The sequence below is a fragment of the Tamandua tetradactyla genome, chromosome 1 (assembly GCF_023851605.1).
Source record: "Tamandua tetradactyla isolate mTamTet1 chromosome 1, mTamTet1.pri, whole genome shotgun sequence".
Lineage (NCBI taxonomy): Eukaryota > Metazoa > Chordata > Mammalia > Pilosa > Myrmecophagidae > Tamandua > Tamandua tetradactyla.
Genome location: NC_135327.1, coordinates 28,850,665 through 28,870,897, shown reverse-complemented (window position 1 = coordinate 28,870,897; position 20,233 = coordinate 28,850,665).

The following is a 20,233-nucleotide window of genomic DNA, read 5'->3' as shown; positions in this document are numbered from 1 at the left end:
ATTTGTTAAACCCAACCTTCTGTGTATAACTCCACCATCATCTTTGATCTTTCTCCCACTCTTTAGGGGTATTTGGGCTATGACCATTCTAACTTTTTATTGTTGGAAAGGGCTGTCAGTCATATGGGATAGGGGGATGGAATTAGTTGATGTTCTGGAAGGGCTGGCTCCTCTGCGTTTCAGGACTTATGTGTTCCAGGGACCCATCTGGAGGTAACTTCTGGAAAATTACCCTAGTTCATGGAACCTTTGTAGAATCATGTATAATATCCTAGGTACTCTTTAGGATTGGCTGGAATGGTTTTGGCTGGGGGTTGGCAAGTTATGATAGATAGCAATGTCTAACTGAAGCTTGCATAGCGTGACCTCCAGTGTAGCCTCTCAACTCTATTTGAACTCTCTCAGCCAAGAAGAGTCCTTTTATTCATTCCGTCTCATGGATTCCGTACATTCTCTGGGATAAATGCCCAGAAGGGCTATACTGGGTCATATGGTATGGGTATGTTTTGACCCACAGTAATCTTTTTAAAAATCTTGAGCCAATATTTTGCAATGAGATTGCCATTATATTCTAGTGAGGGGGACAGGCAGTGAATCTACAGTATGTGAATAAATATGAGAGGCATTGCTCTGAAACCTCCAGAGGTTTCCCACCCAATTTACAGTATTCCCTCCTCAGCAGTGTCCTGCGGATTTCATCCCCTCCCAGTTCTTGGAGCTGTCTCTGCCCAGCTGCACCAGGTCAACCCATTTCTGCCTCAGGCCCTTTGTTCTTGGCCTCTCTCCCTGGGGTAAGTTTTTCCTCCTGAGAGTCACATTGCTGGCTCCCTGCTTGGATCTTTCTGTTCTTGGCTCTGAGGATCCACCTCAGCGAAGCCTTCTCTGCACTCCTGTCCCCAATCACTCCCGCACATCGCTCTGCCACATTCTTTTCTTCACAGCACCTGGCGCTGTGTGACGTGACTCCCTCCGTTCCCCTGTTTACTGTGTGTCCTTTCTCTGCCAGGTGTAGACTCCAGGCTGGCAGGGACGACGTGCCTCATGTTCCCTGCCGTGTCCTCAGCACCTGGAACCGAGCGGGGGACATGATGCAGCCTCAATCCAGATTGTTTTTTTTTTTTTTTGGCATGGGCAGGCTCCAGAAATCGAACCCGGGTCTCTGGCATGGCAGGCAAGAATTCTGCCACTGAGCCACCGTTGCACCGCCCCATCCAGATTTTTTAAAACGTTTTATTTTGAACTCATTTTAGACTCACAGAAAGATTGCAAAAATAGTATGGCGAGTTCCTGTCCACCCCTCACCCGGCTCCCCCTGACATTCACATCTTATACAACCAGAGTACAATCATCAAAACCAGATTAATATTGGTATGGCACTGTTAACTAGCCTTATCTGGATTTCATTTCATTATTGAAAGTTATTCATTGTACCAATTTCATTTTCACCAGCAATGACAATACAGGGATTTAATCAAATCTGTGGTTAGAGGCTGGTTTGGTAAACCGCTTTTTTAGAGGTATTTGTTTGGGCTGCAGTGACTGGAGATTGCCACGAGATGGCAGACAAAGCCCATCTCAGAGAAGCGGGAGCAAACGCGTTCCCAGCAATTTTGCTTTGGGGCCATTGATAACAAAAGTATAAGTTGAAGTAATAGTTGTAATGTTTTCATTACTAATCACAGCTAGTAGTAATTATTTTTATTAAGCTTTCTTATTAAAACATTTTGACCATACTTTTTATTTAAAAATATAACATTTTAATTTAAAGGTAACTTACTTTCGCAATTTTGTGATGCATTCATTCAAGTGTGTATTTTGTCTGTGCGCCACTGAGGATGAGGAAATGGGAGAAAGCAGACAAGCATCCTGCCAGCATGGAGCCTGCATTTTACTGGGGGAGACACAATAAACAAAGACATGATGAGAAAGTGTCAGCTAGGGATAAGTGCTGAGGAGAGAGGTAAAGGTAGGGGGGGCTAGAAAGTATACGAGAGGGTTGGAGAGTGGGGTGGTTGGTTTGCGACCCTAAATAGAGCCTTCAGAGAAGGGCTGAGGGAGTGAGCCACGAGGACAATCTGGAGAAGAGCGTGGAAGATAGAGGAAGTGGGAGTGCAAAGCCCTGAGGCAGGAGCTGGCCTGATGGAGTGGCTGCAAGGAAGCTAGTCCTGGAGCCAAGGGAGAAGAGGGTGAGATGAGAGGGTGGGGGCTACGCATCAGAGAGGGGCTTGTGACGCCTGGGCAGGGCTGTCAGGAGACCTCGAAGGGCAAAGGGCGCAGAAAGGGGCCCAAGGGGAGCCAGGTCCTCAGCGGAGACTGGGTGTGGTCTGGCGCTCCCCTCCAGCCACCTCTGCATCTCCTTGCCTTTGAGCCTTTTAACAATTCTGTAAATTGCAGAAAACTGATAAGAATTCAGCTAATTGTTGTTCATAAGAATGCAAAGGAATTGTGCCAGTGCAGTGCCCTAGTCCAGCTCTGCCTCAGTCCGTAAATTCAGGTTGATGTTCCCGACCACTGGTCTGTATGTGGTTCTGGAAATTGAACTGGTTGTAGCACCTTACTGATTCCCTCCTTAAGGAGTTAAATAAAATCTTTTGCCATTTTATCATAATCATGAGAATCACAATTACACTCTCTTTTAACATTCTCCTGTTAATGGTGCTTTGAACTTTTCTAACACTGGTATGGAAATGAAGATGCCTCAAACAGGTTATTCTGGCAGATAAATTAGATTAACTCCCATTTTGAAAATCCAGCAAAAAACAGTCTGCTCTGGCTTGGCTAAGTCAACTCCGCAGGTGAACTCACTGCCCTCCCTGCTGCATGGGACATGACTCCCAAGGGGTGTAAATCTCCCTGGCAACGTGGGACAGGACTCCCAGAGATCATGGGAATGAAAAAGAGTTCTTGACCAAAAGGGGGGAGATAAATGAAGCAAAATAAAGCTTCAGTGGCTGCAAGCTTCAAATAGAGTCGAGGAGGTTTTCTTGGAGGTTATTCTTATGCATTATAATATCCCTTTTTAGTTTTTGGTATATTACAGTAGCTAGAGGGAAATAACTGAAACTGTTGAACTGTAACCCAGTAGCCTTAATTCTTGAAGATGATTGAATAACTATAGACCTTTTAAGGTGTGTGGTAGTTAGGTTCCAGTGTCAACTTGGCCAGGTGAAGGCGCCTAGTTCTGTTGCTGTGGTCATCAGCCAATGGCATGTGAACCTCATCTGTTGCTCATTACAGTCTCATCTGTAGTCGGCTAGGAGGCGTGCCTGCTGCAGTGAATGATGTTTGACTTAATTGGCTGGTGCTCAAATGAGAGACTCAACATAGCACAGCCCAAGCAGCTCAGCATACCTCACCTCAGCACTGGTAGCTCAGCCCAGGCCTTTGGAGATGCAGAAAGAAATCACCCTGGGGAAAGTTGTTGGAACCCAGAGGCCTGGAGAGAAGGCCAGCAGAGATCACCCTGTGCCCTCCCACATAAGAAAGAACCTCAGTTGAAAGTTAACTCCCTTTCCTCTGAAGAATTAACAAAATAAATTCCCTTTTATTAAAAGCCAATCTGTGTCTGGTGCGTTGCATTCTGGCAGCCAGCAAACTAGAACAAGGTATGAACATGGAAGTGTGAAAACCTCGTAACTGACATTTCCTTTAGGCAGTGTATGGACAGATGAGTAAAAAAAAAAAGAAAAAAAAGCAATTGGGGGGGATGGGGGTGGGATTTTAGAGGGTTCTTTTTTACTTTTATTTTTATTGTTTTTAGACTAATGAAAATGCTCAAAACTCGACTATAATAATGAAGGCCCAGCTCTATGATGACCCTGGGACCACTGATTATCCACCACTTTGGATGATTATATCTCAATTGAAAGAACATCCCTGTGAGGAGCAGTGGCCACTGGCCAGGCAGGGAGGCTGGGCCCAGTCCCTCCTCTCACCTTCACAGGTGCCCAAACCTGGTGTGACTGCCTGAGGGTAGTGTCGAGGAGGCGCGGAGGAGCAGACGAATTGGGGGTGGGTGGGGTGGATTTGGACGAATTGGGAGGGATTTGGGAGGCTGACACGCTGGCTGGGTGAGATGGGAGGTGGAGCCCCTTAAGGGCCAGACCTGGTCTTCATGCAGTTGGCACTTGTGGCAGGGTTGGGGCTCAAAGACCCGTCACCTGAGCAGCATCCTTCACACATCTTCTGCTGCCACTGCCAACCCCATTCGCATCTCTGAGCACCGCCCCCCGCACCCCCACCCCTCCGTCACCCTCCCTCCTCTTCTGCGCACACCTGAGACCTTTGCTCGCCTGGCTGGGGCTGAGGTCTGCAGAGAGGGGGCTTCGCAGGCCCCACCTCCACGCCCTGGCAGCATGGCCAAACAGCCCTGCCCCCTGTGGACAGATGGGGACATGGGCTTGGGAAGACTTTGGGGGCCGAGGAGAGACTTCTGGATCCCTTGCCCCTGCGGAGACCACCAGGCTGCTCGGTGCCTTCCTGGATGTGCGGAGCAGGACTTTCGGTGCTTCTGGAATTTCTGCCCTTCACTTGGACTAAGCAGTCAGTACCCACCTCACATCACTTCGTTATTACAGAAATACCCTTCCGATCTACTTGTTCATTAGCTTCTTCATTCGTTCTTTCAGCCATGTATCCGTTCATCGTTCAACTGATATTTAGCGAGCATCACTGTGCATGAGGAACGGCGTTGAGCTGAGGATACGAGGGTGAGCAAAACCCACACGGTTCCCGCCCTCGCTGAGCTCACTTGGGGGGGTGGGGTGAAGGAGGGACAGGCAGCAATCAACCATTGCACAACTACAGCCATGAAAAGTGTGGAGAAAGCAGGGATGCAGGGCCGTGAGCAGGAAGAGCAGGGGCTTCTGACCTGGTCCGAGAGGCTAAGGGATGTTTCCTAAGGGCACCAGGGGAGCCCTGGGAGATGCTTTGGGACTAACCTGGTTGCTGTTTCCTAAATTGCAGTTTTTGGCTGTGTAACTCTCAGGAATTTTGCCTTCTCTGAGAACCCCAAGAAATTCCTGTCCTTGGAAGATTGGACTGTGGATCAGTTCAACAGGTTGTGTGTCAAGACGACTCGCTGGCTCGTTGGAACCTGCCCTGGGCTGCTGAGCTGCTGGGTCTGCCTCCAAAGCCATTAGGTCCCAGCTCTGCCCAGTCCCAGCCTGTCCCTTCACCTGCGAGACCCACCTTAAACCACCCATTCAAGGCCTGAAACTCTACGGACATCACCCTCTGACTTCCACCTCCCTGAGAGGCTACGAAGGCCCTCTCAAGGGGGTGGACTGTCCTGCTGCTCTAAGTACAGTAGGCACAGCTTTGGCTGATCAGCAGACTTCTTGGTGGTCTTTTGGTGAAACAAAGATCAACGCTAAGTATTGCCTGTGCAATGATTTACCTAATAGTTTTCCTTAAAACAACTTGCTCTAATACAAAGTGTAGGGGGTGGGCCATGGTGGCTCAGCCGGCAGAACTCTCGCCTGCCAGGCTGGAGACCCGGGTTTGATTCCCGGTGCCTGCCCATGCAAAAAAAAAAAAAAAAAAGATGTAGGTAAATTTGTTTTAAAATAAAATGTTATACTGCTGTCATATTTAGAAAACCAGAATCAGTGGAAACCAATATATCAGAGTCATAATAAAAATAAATCTGTAACTATTTGTTTTTTTTTAAAGTTCAGAACCCACTAGTGCATTGAAAAATAATGAATGAGGAGAAAATGTGGGTTGGAGAAGGAAGGCAGGGAGGGGCAGTAATTCCTTCCTGCAGTCACCCTTCCCCCACCTCCCTTTGGCTGTTTTATAACTCTTACTCATCCTGAAGGTGTTACTTGGGGTGTCACCTCTACCTTGGGACAGTTCCTCCAGCCCCCATCAGTCTCCAGTATACAACCAAGTTTATATTATGGGGTCCTCTACATCAGCGAGGATACCTTGGGCCGTGTTAGAAAACCCAACTAGAATTTATGTCAGGTGATAAGAGATTGGTAGATGGGATAGCTCTCTCCAGGCTGGTTAATTCAGGGCTTCAACTCCAGGCTCTTTCTGAGTCTTTCCACCCACCGCCATGTGCTTGTCCGCCGTGGTTCTCTTGTGAACTGTCCCAGCCTTTCCTCTGAAACCCCTGGGGACCGAGAGCATTTTCTGAAAGTTCTCTTGGATAACTTTCTCTATTTATTCTAAGATAATGGTTCTGTTTAGGTTTCCTATCTCTTTTCGAGTCAGTCTGAGTAATTTTTATTTTCACTCTGAGGTTTTTAAAATTTCTTGTGATACCCTTTGCTCATTGAGGTGTGGTTTGTAATAACAAAAACCCTGAACAAGCTTAGCATCCATCAATAGGGGATGAGTTTAATAGATTACATGTCAGGCAGACATACGGACAGAATTCTCTGGAGCTGTTAAAAAGGGGACAGAAAAAACTGAAAGAAAAGGGAACAAAGACTTATTTGAAATGGGACAAACTTCAACATACATCAACAAGTGAAAAAAGCCAAGTGTGAAATATTATGCAGTCCCTTGTTTATTCAAAAGAAGAAGAAAAAAGATATGCAAGTGTGTATGTGTGTGTATATATATCTTTGATAGTATATGCATAATATATCCCTGGAAGAATACAGAAGTAATTGATAGCATTAGCTGCTTTTGGAGAGGAAACCTGGGCACCTGGGATGGGTGGGAGACTTCCAAATTTTCAAGCAAAGAAACCCATGTTATCAGAATCAAGAGGTTATCCTGGAGGTTATTCTTATGCATTATATAGATATCCCTTTTCAGTTTATGATGTTTTAGAGAGGCTGGAGGGAAGTACCTGAAACTGTTGAGCTGTGTTCCAGTAGCCTTGATTCTTGAAGATGATTGTATAAAGATATAACTTTTACAATGTGTGTGTATGTGAAAACCTTGTGTCTGATGCTCCTTTTATCCAGGATATAGACAGATGAGTAAAAAAACACATGGATTAAAAATAAATAAATAATAGGGGTGAGAAAGAGTAAAAAATCTGGGTAGATGAAATACCAGCAGTCAATGAGAGAGAGACCTAAGGGCATGGTATAGTGTGTGAGTTTATCCTCTTTCTTATCTCTTTTTCTGGAGCAAGGCAGTGTTCTAAAAAGTGTTCTAAAAAAATCATGGTGATGAATACACAACTATTTGATGATATTGTGAGCCTTTAGTTGTATACCATGTATAGAATGCATGTGTGTGAAGATTTGTCAATACAATATTTTAAAAAAAAAACAAAAACATGTTACTATTACGCTGTGAAGTTATATGATAACTTTTAGATTTCTGTCTGGGAGAGAAAGTAAATAAATGCGAACAAAGTTTTTCCAATGAAGAGAAAGAAACCTTTCCCCTGTGTGGTTGTATCCCAGAAAAGGCCATGATCCTTCAATCCACTCCTGTGGGTGCAGAACTGCTGTAGGTGGGACCTTTGGGGTACGTTATTTCAGTTGAGAGGTGACCAAACTCAAGAGGGGGGGTGTCTTAATCCTCCTAGTGGAGCCTTTATACGAGGATAAAGGACACAGAGAAGCTAAGGGATGAAATTCCGAGAAGCCCACATAGAAACACACAGAGAAGCTTAAAGGAAAAGCTGCAGACAGAGAACCCAGAAGCTGAAGCCATGAAACCCGGGTGAAAAGCACCAATAGACACCGGCCACATGCTTTGCTCTCTGATAGAGGATTTATTGTCCTGTGGTTGCCTTAATTGGGACATTTTCACTGCCTTAGAGCTGTAAATTAGTAATCTAACAAATCCCCACTGTACAAGCCAAGGCATTTCTGGTATATTGCATTCCGGCAGCTTTAACAAACCAAAACACCCTGCACCTACCAGGTAGATGTGCCTCTAAGCTCACCGCCAAGGATGTGTCACTTTCCCTGTTTCTGTCGAGGGGCTTAGACTTGGGGGTGGGGTTGGGGTACTTGTCCTCCCAGGATCACAGGATCCAGCATGTGGAGCAGCTCAGAGCTTTGCTCACAAAAAAAGGGAGAGAAAAGACAAAGCTCCTGGGAGGTGACCCACAGTGTCACTTATGCCTTCCTGATGCCCTCTTCTGCTTCCTCATCAACTCAGATGACAGTGACACAAGGTGGTGCAGTCTCCATTTGCATACAAAGTGATGAGAGCAGACCCTCTATTTTTATCCTTTTCCACCTAATGGATCTGGCAGAAGTGAACATTTGGTGAGTTTGGGATGAATAAATGGATGAACGATGCTTTCAGAATCTCTGGTCTCATGTTCTCTCTCTAGTCTACTACCACAGTCCCACCTGCCTCCCTCCCACCCCCTGCCCCCCCACCACCCCCATGCTCTGGGTCTTCCCAGCCATTCTGAGCATCTCCAGGAGATTAACTTTCCTAAAATCTGGACTTTCCTTCAAGTGACAGACCTGCAGGAAGTGAGGACACTCCGGGAAGCTGGAAAAGTAAGTGCAAGAAGGCTCCTGAGGCTTCCTAGAAACCTGGTCCTTCCTTCCAATTACTTCCCACGTCCTCCATTTCACATTCATTAGCATTGTAACTCAACTTCCCTCCTTAGGGAAAGCTCTGTGAAGGCAGAACATGGGTTCTCCAGTGACAAGCCCAAGCAGGACCTGGCTCAAAGTAAATGCTTAATAAATGAAATTACTGTAATATTCTGTGGTGATAGGTTGGCCATGTGACCTCTCAACATGAGCCCAAGCCCACAATACATTTTTAAAAATTGAGATATAGTTCACCTACTGTGCCTGTTTAAAAGGATTATGTACCCTAGAAAAGCCATGTTTTAATCATGATCTGTCTTGTGGAGGCAGCCATTTCTTTTAATCCCTATTCAGGACTGTAAGTTGCAAACTTAATTAGATTATCTCCACAGAGATGTGACACACCTAATTATGGGTATTAACCTTTGATTAGATGGAGATGTGACTCCACTCATTCCAGGTGGGTCTTGATTACTTTACTGGAAATTCTTTAAAAGAAAAAACATTTTGGAAAGACCCTCAGAGCCACGAGAACCACAAGAGCCCACACAGCCAGAGACCTTTGGAGATGAAGAAGGAAAACACCCCTGGGGCAGCTTCATGAAACAAGATGCCTGGAGAGAAAGCTAGCAGATATTGCCACAGTCGCCATGTGCCTTTCCAGTTGAGAGAGAAACCCTGAACTTCATTGGCCTCTTTGGAGTGAAGGTAACCTCTTGTTGGTGCCTTAATTTGGACATTTTTATAGACTTGCTTTAATGTGAAAATTTTCATGGCCATAGAACTGTAAACTTGCAACTTAATAAATTCGCATTTTTAAAAGCCGTTCCATTTCTGGTATATCACATTCTGGCAGCTTGCAAACTAGAACACCTACCATAATATTCAGTCTTGTAAAGTGTACCATTCAGTGGTTTTTAGTTTATTCACAAGGCTGTGCAACTATGCCCACTATCTGATTCCTTTCATCACACCATAATTAACATTTTCATCACACCATAAAGAAATCCCAGACCCATCAGTAGTCTTTCCCCACTCCCGGCTCCTGGCAACCACTAATGTACTTTCTGTGTCTATAGATTTATCTATTCTGCACATTATAGATAGATGGGATCATACAATGTGTAGCCTTTTGTGACTGGATTCTTTCACTTAGCGCAATGTCTTCGAGGCTTAGCTGCACTGCAGCGTTTACCAGCACTCCACTCCTTTTTATGGCCTAGTACCCTTCTGTTGTATGGATATACCACATTCTGTTTATCCATTTCATCTGTTAAAGGCCATTTGGGTTATTTTCACCTTTTGGGTATTACAAATAATGCTACTGTGAATATTTGTGTGCAAGTTCTTGTGTGGACCTATGTTTCCAGTTCTCTGCCATCAATACATTTAGGCTGTTATTCCAAGGTTTAGGTGTGCCATAATGTAATTAGTCCACTATTGACGGGCACTGGGTTTTTCCTAACGTTTTGTTATTATGAACACAGATGATACATGCTTCCCCAGATTGGGCAGCGCTTTCTGGGATCAACTTCAAACCACCATCTGCCAGTGTTTGGGTTTATTCCACAGTCAGCAACGCTGCGGGCACAGCCTCAGAGGCACTGAGAACAGAAAGCAGGGGGTGGGGAGTGGGGGGCTTACACTGGACTCATTTTAGAATTTCTGAGCACAGTTTAGTGATAACTCATCCTACTTACATTAAAAACTGTGTAGTGGGCCATCTGGTCCATCAGAAAATGAAAGACTTTGCCCAGCAACCCAGAAAATGCCAAAGAGGAAGACAGCATTCAAACAGCATTTTGAATGGCTGAGAGCAAGCCCCGTGGGAGGGGGATGAGAGCTGAGATTGGCTCCTCGAGGACAAGGATGCTGTCAAATGAATAAACCACAGAATGTCTGGGCCTGCTTTTCTGTAAAATGTTCCTGATTCTCCCTTTTTTCAATTACCAAAGCAGTGTGGCCACAGACACAAACAACCAATGGGAAAATAAATTGGATTTCACCAGAATTAAAAACTTTTGTGCTTCAAAGGATACTATCAAGAAAGTGAAAAGACAACACACAGAGTAGGAGAAAGTATTTGCAGATCATATCTATGCTAAGGGCCTAATATCCCAGCTGTGCAAAGAACTTTTATAACTCAACAACAAAAAGACCAAAAAAAAATAGAAAATGTATAAGTGATCTGAATAGACATTTCTCCCAAGAATATATACAATGGGCCAAAAAGCGTATGAAAAGATGCTCAACATCTTTAGGAAAATGCTAAATAAACTATGATGAGATACCAGTGTACACCCACTGGTAATACAAAAAGACAGACAATAACAAGTGTTGGCGAAGATGCGGAACGATTGGAACCCTTACACATTCCTCGCTGGTGGAAATGTAAATAGTGCAGCCACGATGGAAAACAGTTTGGTATTTCTTCAAAATGGTAAATATGGAGTTACCATATGACCCAACAATTCCACTTCTAGGTCTATACCCAAAAGAACTGAAAATATATTTACACAGGAACTTGCATGCAAATGTTCATAGCACCATTACTCATGATAGCCAAAAAGGGGAAACAACCCAACTGTCCATCAGTTGTTACATGGATAAACTAAATGTGGTCTGTCCAGTACAATGGAATATTACTGAGCCACAAAAAGAAATAGCAGTTCCGATACACACTTCTCTCTGTGTTCACAGCACATTCTGGCTGGAAGGGATGGCCTTGTGGGGCTGTGGAGCCCGGCGTGCTCCCGTGTAGCATGGCACATCTGAAGCTTGACCCTTGCTGAGCTCTGGCACATCGGGGTGCTCTGGAGTCCAATACCAGTTGCCAACAGGGCCGCGAGGGAGCCTGGGGGACACGCTCCCAGCCCATATGCACGCCCCGTCATTCCGTTGAACTGCACTCTCAGAACACAAGTTCAAAATTAAAATGACTAAGGATTTCAAGGCCTCCCATGAAGTTGGCTGTGGTGGGGACAGTCCTAGCATGGCCTGCCCTCTCCCTGTGGGACCCACAAATGCATCCTGTGCTCGGGACCAGATGTGCCAGGCTGAAGGGGTAAGACAGCACCCCTAGTAGACCAGGGGACACCCATGCTTTCTTTCCCTATTGTCCTGAGCCCATGGAAACCCTCACTGGAGGAGGCCTGAGTCTGGTGGGCAAGTCTTAGGGTGTCCCCTAAGGTGTGTCTGTCTGTGGTGGGGAAGGAGCACTGACCAGACCGGATTGGGACTCTCAAGGTGACTCTTTGACATCACAGAAACCCTCTCATAGGCCTTGGGGAAATGCGGGCCTCATACGCCAGGGGAGAAGGCGGTTCTCATAACTTCCAGGTGGGAAAACCCCTGGGTGTGGCCTTGAAAGGCAGCATTCCTCTTGGCCACAGCTCCTAGGACTTGGGAGCAGGCACAGGGACTTTATTTCCCCTGGATCCTCCATCTAAGAGGGAGACGTAGGGACAGCTGGTGGGACGGGGTGTGTTAGGGGGCAGCAGGGGGCCACATCTTCCGGGGCCCCATTACCAACACTGGCTCCACCAAGATGTAAATCTTGGGGCAGTTTTAACAGTTATCCAGGGAGGTGGTTCCCATCTGTGGCAGCTCTCCTGGCCCCGATGAGAGAGCTGATAATCCCCTCTGTGCAGCTTTGTGTTTTTATTTGCGATTTGGGGAAAATTTGCCAAGAATGTCCTTTTTCCTGGGAAAAGGAAATTTTTCTCTGTACCTCTGAGTCAGGACTTTAAACTTTCTCCATTCATTCAATATTTATTTAATTCCACCTCCTCCAAGAAAAACTTATTATGGGGATGTTGTTTCAGTTTGCAAGCTGCCAGAATGCGATATACCTGAAATGGAATGGCTTTTAAAAAGGGAAACTTATTAAGGTGCACGTTTACACCCCTAAGGCTGTGAAAATGCCCAAACTGAGGCATCCAGGGAAAGATATCTTGGTTCAAAGAAGGCCAGTGATGTTCAGGGTTTCTCTCTCAGCCGGAAAGGCACATGCGACATCGCTAGCTTTCTCTGCAGGAATCTTCAATGGCTTCCCCAGGGCTTTGCTTGTTCTTGTGACTCTCGTGGCTCTAAAGCTTTTTCCAAAATGGTTCCCTCTTAAAGTGCTCCAGTAAGCAACCCCACCTTGAATGGGTGGAGACACATCTCCATGGAAACCATCTAACCAAAAGTTACCACCCATAATTGGGCAGGTCATATCTCCATGGAAATAATAAAAAAGATCCCACCCAACAATACTGAATGATGATTAAAGGACATGGCTTTTCTGGGGTACATAATAACTTTAAATTGGCATAGATGTTAACTAGAATTGTATTAAATTTTTATATAACTTTGGGATAATTAACTTTTCCTTACTCAAGGACATGATACGTTACTATTTTGTGCAATAGCATTCAATAAGATTTTATTTCCTTCATGAGGGCCCTGTGACTTTATAAAATTTATTTCTAAATGTTTTATAGATTCTTTCAGTATCATCATTGAAATAATTTTTATTTTCATTCCCAAGTGTTTGTAGCTAGAGGTTGGGGAAAAGGTTGCTTTTGTTTATGTATCTCGAACTGGCCACCTAACCAAAATCTCTTATTTATTCTAGGGTTGTATCTTTTTAAATAGCTAATATATTTTGGGTTTTCTAGGTTAGAAAAAATCCTATAAATAGGGACATAATTAAATGTCATTTGCAATATTTGGCAACAAATAGAAAGAATGAACTAGAGATATTAGCTGACGGAGCAATTTCTACATGGTAGTGTGAAGTGGAAAAAGCAAGATGCACAAAAGAATCTACAGTGTAATCCCAGTTCTGAAAAAATGCAATATGTGTGTATATAAGGACATATATTTTATGTGATTTCCTGTTTCTAGAGAAAACTATGGAATTCACTAATATGGGCAACTTGTCAAGGTGGGGAGCTCACGTTAGAAGAAGAGGAGGGAAGAGAAGGAGGCAGTCAAGCAAAAAAAGAAAACAAAAAGCCCCAAGCAAAAAATCCAAAATCAGAGTAATGGAGGCACAACTATGTATTATGTAAATTTACGTGCGTGTGTGCATATGTCCAGAGAACTTTAAAACAATTTTTAAATTGACACAAAAAGCAAACAAACAAGCAAGACTTTGGTGTAGGAGTCCAGGCCTCTGTCGGATTCTAGTAAGTCCAACATGAGGAAAACAGAGCCCTGGCCCTGGGGCCACCCTGGGGAACACCTCTGGGGGACACCCCCTGGAGGACACTCCCTGGGAGACACCCCTGGGGGACACCCCTAGGGGACACCCCTGAAGGACACCCATAAGGGACACCCTGCAAGGCACCCCTGGATTGCATTCCTGGGGGAACACCCCTAAGAGACACCCCTGGAGGACACCCCGGGAGGATACTCCTGGGGGACACCCTGGAAGACACCCCTGGAGGACATCCCTGAGGGACACCCCTGGAGGACACCCCTAGGGGACACCCCTGGAGGACACCCCTAGAGGACACTCCCTTAGGGCCCTCTGACTGCTGGGGACAGGGAGGATGTGTACTGTGCCTGGGAGTGTTACTGGTCAGTACCCAGACCCCATATTGTAAGAGCACCCTAATTTCCCCTTGAAGAACTAACTCCTCCCCGACCCTAGCCCTCCACCACCTCTACATTGTGTGACCCCCGTCGAGCCACCCTCTCCTTCTCTGGCAAAGGGGACCCAAGGAGGCCAGCGGGTGTGCAGGAATGAACTTCATACGGCGAGCCCCACCCCCGGAATGCAATTCTTGAGAAGAGCACAAGCACCTTCAGCTCTCTGAAGCTCTCAGCCCCTGACCAAGGTGGCCCGGTGGACGTCCTGCCTCTCACCTCTTGGGGAGGTTTTCCTGTGATCTATTTTTAGCCTTCCAGAATCGATTCTTTTCTGGCCTAAAGTAGCCAGAGCCCATTTCTGCTTAGGATCAAAGAACCCTAGGAGTTGATCCTAAGTTGGGCAGAGAGTGGCTCCTAAAAGCATTCACGCCTCAATCCCCCAGGACCTATGAATAGTGTCACCTTGCATGGTAGAGGGACTCTGCATGTGTGATTAAATTAAGGACTCTACAAGAAATGTTTATTTGGTACAGAATTTATATTTTGACTAGTGCATTTCCTAATTTAACTTATATGGACAGTTTAATTGAATACCATAAAGTACATGGAACCTTGAATAGGGCATGAGATTTTGTAGGTTTGTCCAGGTTAGTGTGATGCCCTGATAAATCCCAGAATGATTTGAACAGTGAATAAAGAAGTTATTTGCAAAGTCCCCCTGGGGGAATGGAGAGAAAGGGGGAAAATTCAACTTCCCAATTTGGAGAATTCCTGATATTCTCACAAGCAGTAGGGACAACTAAATCAATAGGCCGAGCCCTCAATCTTGGGGGTTGTTCATGTGAAACTTATCCCCACAAAGGATAGGCTCAGCCTACTTAAAATTAGGCCTAAGGGTCAACTTCAGAGAACCTCTTTGTTGCTCAGATGTGGCCTCTCTCTCTCTCTCTCAGCCATCATGACAAGCAAACTCACTGCCCTCCTCTCCTCTACATGGGACATGACTCCCAGGGGTGTAAACCTTCCTGGCAACATGGGACAGAAATCCTAGAATGAGCTGGAACACAGCATCAAGGGATTGAAAAAACCTTCTTGACCAAAAGGGGGAAGAGAGTAATGAGACAAAGTGTCAGTGGCTGAGAGATTCCAAACACAGTCGAGAGGTTATCCTGGAGGTTATTCTCATGCATGATACAGATATTACCTTTTTAGTTTAAGGTGTATTAGAGAGGCTAGAGGGAAGTGCCTGCTACTGTAGTGCTGTGTTCCAGTAGCCATGTTTCTTTAAGGTGATTGTATGATGATATAGCTTTCACAAGTGACTGTGTGATTGTGAAAACCTTGTGTCTGATGCTCCTTTTATCTACAGTATGGACAGATGAGTAAAAATATGGATTAAAAATAAACAAGTAGGGCGGGCCGCGGTGGCTCAGCGGGCAAAGTGCTTGCCTGCTATGCCGGAGGACCTCGGTTCGATTCCCGGCCCCAGCCCATGTAACAAAAACGGAGAAACAGAATACAATAAAACAAGAAAATGTTTAAAAAAATGTTTCCCTTTCTTCCTTCCTTCCTTCCTTCTATCCTTCCTTCCTTCTCTCTGTCTTTCCTTTAAAAAAAAAAAAAATAAATAAAATAAAATAAACAAGTAATAAGGCGGACAAAGGTTAAAATAAATTGAGTAGATTGAAAAGGTGCATTAAGGGCTTTGCGATGAGGAGACTACCCTGGATTGTCAGGGTGGCCCTAGGTCGTCACAGGGTCCCTGTGGGTGAAAAAGAGGCAGGAGTCAGAGAAGTTGGAGCCTCAGAAACAGAGGTTGAATTGGCTTCAGCCATGAGCCAAGGAAGCCAGGCAGCCTCCAGAGGCTGGAAAAGGCAAGAAAAGGGATTCTCCGCTGGGGCTTCTGGAAGGAGCAGAGTCCTGCCAACACCTGGATTTTAGCCCAGGGAAACCTATGTCGGCTCCTGACCTCTGAAAGCGTACAAGAGTAAACTGGTGGAAAGTTGTTACAGCTGCAGTGGGAAACCCATGTAGAAGGTGGTTTAAAGGGGGAAAAAAGCTAAAAATATTTCACTGTGTTGAGCACTGTATACTGTCACATAATTATCCCATTGGCCTCTCGCAGCCTTGCAGGGAGCTGTTATGATGAGGGAAGCGAGGCTCCGGCGTTTACTGACGTGCCTGAAGATGAACTGCTAGTGACAGACCGGTGTCTGTCCCTGGCCCTGAGTCTTACTCCAGGATAATGGGAGGATGCAAAGACAATAATGGGGTATCACTGCCCAAACCCTATTCTCTAGCTCAGTTGTAGAGAGAGTTTTCCACAAACACTAAGCTGGGGTAGCTTAATGGGCCTGGGACAGCGATAATGGAGGGTCAGGAAAGCTTCCTGGAGGAGGTGGCTGATATCACACCTAAGCCCAGAGAACGAGCAGGGACAAGCCGGGCAAGTCGTGCCGGGAAGGGCACTCCAGACAGAGGCATATCATGGGATGTGCCAAGAATTGAAGGCAGATGTATCACACATGTGTTTCTGCCCCAAACCTGGCTAAACAAAATGAAAATGTACTTGGCTCACATAACCAAAAAGTTCAGATGGGGGTAGAGAAGCAACAGGACACAGCTCGTCACACAACACCGTGGGACCTGTTTGTTTCCTCTGTCCCTGAGCCTTGGTTCCTGAGGTCCTGACCCCATCCTCAGGTGGGCTGTCCCCTGGGCCGGCCGGAGACACGTCCCACCACCGCAGGTAGGAAAAGCAAGGTCTTTGCTTTGGCTGCTCTACTGAATGTCTCCTGGCCTCCCTCGTCGCTTTTCTTTTTTGATTGTGGTTACATATATATGTAACATAAAATTTGCCATTGTAACTATTTTTATGTGGTATTCTTTAGACATTGCATGTAAGTGAAATCACGATATCCTTTTGTGTCTGGCTTTTCTCACTCAACATAAGTCTTCAAGGTTCATCCATTATTCTTAGGGCTGAATAATATGCCATCGTTTGGCTAGACCGTATTCTGTTTATCCTTCATCTGCTGATGGATCGTACTCATTCTATCCAGGTCATCTGCCCATCCCTAAACCGACCACTGCGGCTGTGATAGAGCCAGTTAGGGTTGGCTTAGGCTGAAGTCGTATCTCCCATCCCTGGGCCAGGGGAGCCTACTGGGCAAACCATGGACTGGGGGTGGAAAGGGGGTCTCCTGGGAAGAGGTGAGGACACTATTTCTGGAGAACGTGGATGGGAAGCCGGGCAGCGAAGACACCGTGTGTGTCTTGGTGGGAACATGGGGTGAAAGCCCAGAGCGTGAGGCTCAGGAGGTTGGTAAGGCCAGACGGGGGGTAGGAGGTGAGGGCAGGGTCAGGCTTGGTTTGCAGCCGAGGTGCAGCCGGAAGATGTGAGCCAGCGTTCTCCCATCTCCTGCCGGTTCTGAGACCCAGGGAGAGCCAGTCACTAGCTATGTATGCTCTCCTGGCTCCTTGACAAGAAACTGCCAGGGCCCCCCGGCCCAGGGGGTAGCACTGGGCAGCCCACCTGCCTGCAGCTTATGGCTCGGGGAGAGTTCTGCCTGCTCATCTTGACAATATTGGAAGGGCAGGGATTCTTCAAGGGCAGGTGCTTCTCCTGAGCTCTCATCTTCAAATGAACTTGCAATTTACCCGAACACGCAGAGGTCTACAAACTCTTTTTTTTTTTTTTTTTTTTTGGTAATTGACCAGAAATAGGAGATCTATTAGACTTTATAAGCCATCGAGTATTACACTGACTCTGCTGCTGTGCCTAAAAACAGTCATAGGCAGGACATGAACAAATGCGCATTGCCATTTTCCAATAAACCTTTATTTACAAAAAGAGGCCGTAGAGTTGACTACTGGTTCATAGTTTGCTAACCCCTGAATTAGCTCATTAATCCACCCAAGGATGTCTGGCTCAGTGCATTGAACCTAGCAGACACTCTATCTATGATAATAATAATAACAACAACCGAAATCAAAGCTAAGGTCCGTCAAATGTTCCAGGCAGCATGTTGTGTGCTTTCTACGCATCTGCTAGAGGTGATCTCTTGGGTTGTGTGACTCAGGTGTCTCAGCCGTCATGGGTGCCACTGAAACTAATGAAGGGCTCAGGCAATGCATCTGGTGATGGGAACTTCACATTCCAAGAAATGAGACAGAAGAACCTCTAACTGTGGGCATTATTCCTTCATGGCTGGTATGGATACCCTGTAGCTTTCACACATTCTAACCTTTTCTGAAAGTCCTGTCAAATAGGTCCTTTGAATTTGTGTATTGGGCTGAAACCCTGGCTTCCTCCTCCTACTAGGGCATCTGGCAGGAAATGGTTACCATCAAGTAAACATTGTAGTACTGACTCTTCCTTCCCTGCAGTTTGCCGGGGCTCCGCAGACCAGCCATCCCTCCGCCTGACCTGTAAATATATATTATTGGCACACAGCCACTTCCATTCATTTACCTCACGGCTGTGGCTATTTCGCAGATCGCATGGTGCTCAAAGCAGAACATATCTGCTCTCCCACCCTTTAAGAGAAAAGTCTGCCAGCCCTGTCCCTGAACACCTCTTGGAGCTTATCGATACCCTTCCTTACCGTCACTTTCGACGGCTGCGTTTGCTGTCATGATTATACCCCAGTTATCAGGCACCTGTCGCTTCCCTTACACCAAAGTGTCCTTCCAAGGCTGAGCCCTTCATTTCTCCAGCAAATATTCTCTAGACAGTTTGCCAAAGGAGGATACCTTCTGAGTTTGGGAAGCAATGGGAAAAGGGTCCCTAAGGCCCTGCCTGGGCTCGTTCCGGGCCCAGCCCTGATCTCTACGCTCTGACAGTCTTTTTCCCCCGTTTCCGGACCCAAAAGCTTGCAACTTTGCCAACCCAAGAAACTAGGCCCCCTGCAGAGTAATCCTGAGTCCTGAGCTCACCCAGAACAAAGCCTTCTGTTCCCGGTCATCTAGTCCCTTCCGCAGGAGGCCTATTTGTCAGCTGTTTGCAATGAGCTCCTTGAACTTTTTTCCCACTTAATTACAGTTTACAGTTAGTCTGGTGGGGAGTAAAGGATTGCTTGCTTGCCAGGGGCCATAATACTTCACCAGGCTGGGGGCTTTCCCTGCTGAATTAAGGAGGAAGATTCAAGACTTGAACCAGTTTTTCTAGTTCCCAGATTTTTCTTAGGCTGACTTTTCATAGAAACTTTCCCCGGGCTTACAAATAGCATGGGGCTCTTTGTGGTCCAAGATCCCTCTCCGGGCCCTTGGGGAAGTCGGTTGTTTGGAGAAAGTTGCCTGTTTGGCTTTTCCTTGTTATAAAAGAGGAATCGTGGTCTTTCTTCCATTGGACTCGTTCAACTTTCCTGGATAGACGTTTCACTTGATGGAGCAGAGTCACTCCCCCGCCCCGACGGAGGACAGTAGCTCTTGTACCAACAGCAGAGTTTCCAGATGCTTCTAGTCACCTGTAAGAGGTAAAAAGCTTCAAGCATTGTTCTACCAGCTCCTGCATCCAAAATGCAGATGTCACCTCCCAAAAGACTTTGGGGCCTATTGTTAAAGCCAGAAAAGACTAAGAGGTCATCATTATGCTAGTTTCTCAAATTTACAGCAATGTCTTTTTCCTTTCTTTCCAGTGTTGGAATTTGGCATGTTAGCTATTAATCATGAGTCCATTAAAATAATATGTGAATGTTCTTATTATAAAATGATATGTGGTCATTAGAGAATAAATAAGAAAACCTAGACTGGTAAGCAAACTAACCATGGCCATCAGCCCATGTTCAAGGGGTAAACCCAGGTAACACTGTAGGATGAATTTTCCAACCATCACTAATACCTGCTGGGCACTATGAGCTGTCTATTCCACATCAACTTTCCTTACCCTTTCCTAACAGACCCCCAGTTTTGTTTTGGCATCCACGCTCCACAGCTGATTCAAGAGTGAAACCCGATTAATCCCGGATAAAATCAATCATGGTGGCCCCATTTCCCTCCCAGGGATTGATTTAGGCCTGAGCATGGGATGCAGTTACAGCGAGGGGCTAAGGAGGGGCTATGGAGGGAGGAGACCTCCCCCGAGGTCTCCTCCCTCCATAACGAGATGTCCAGAAAGAGAAGGACCCTGCGGCTCTTCATTTGCGGTGACTGGAGGTGATGTCTGCAGCCACAGCCAC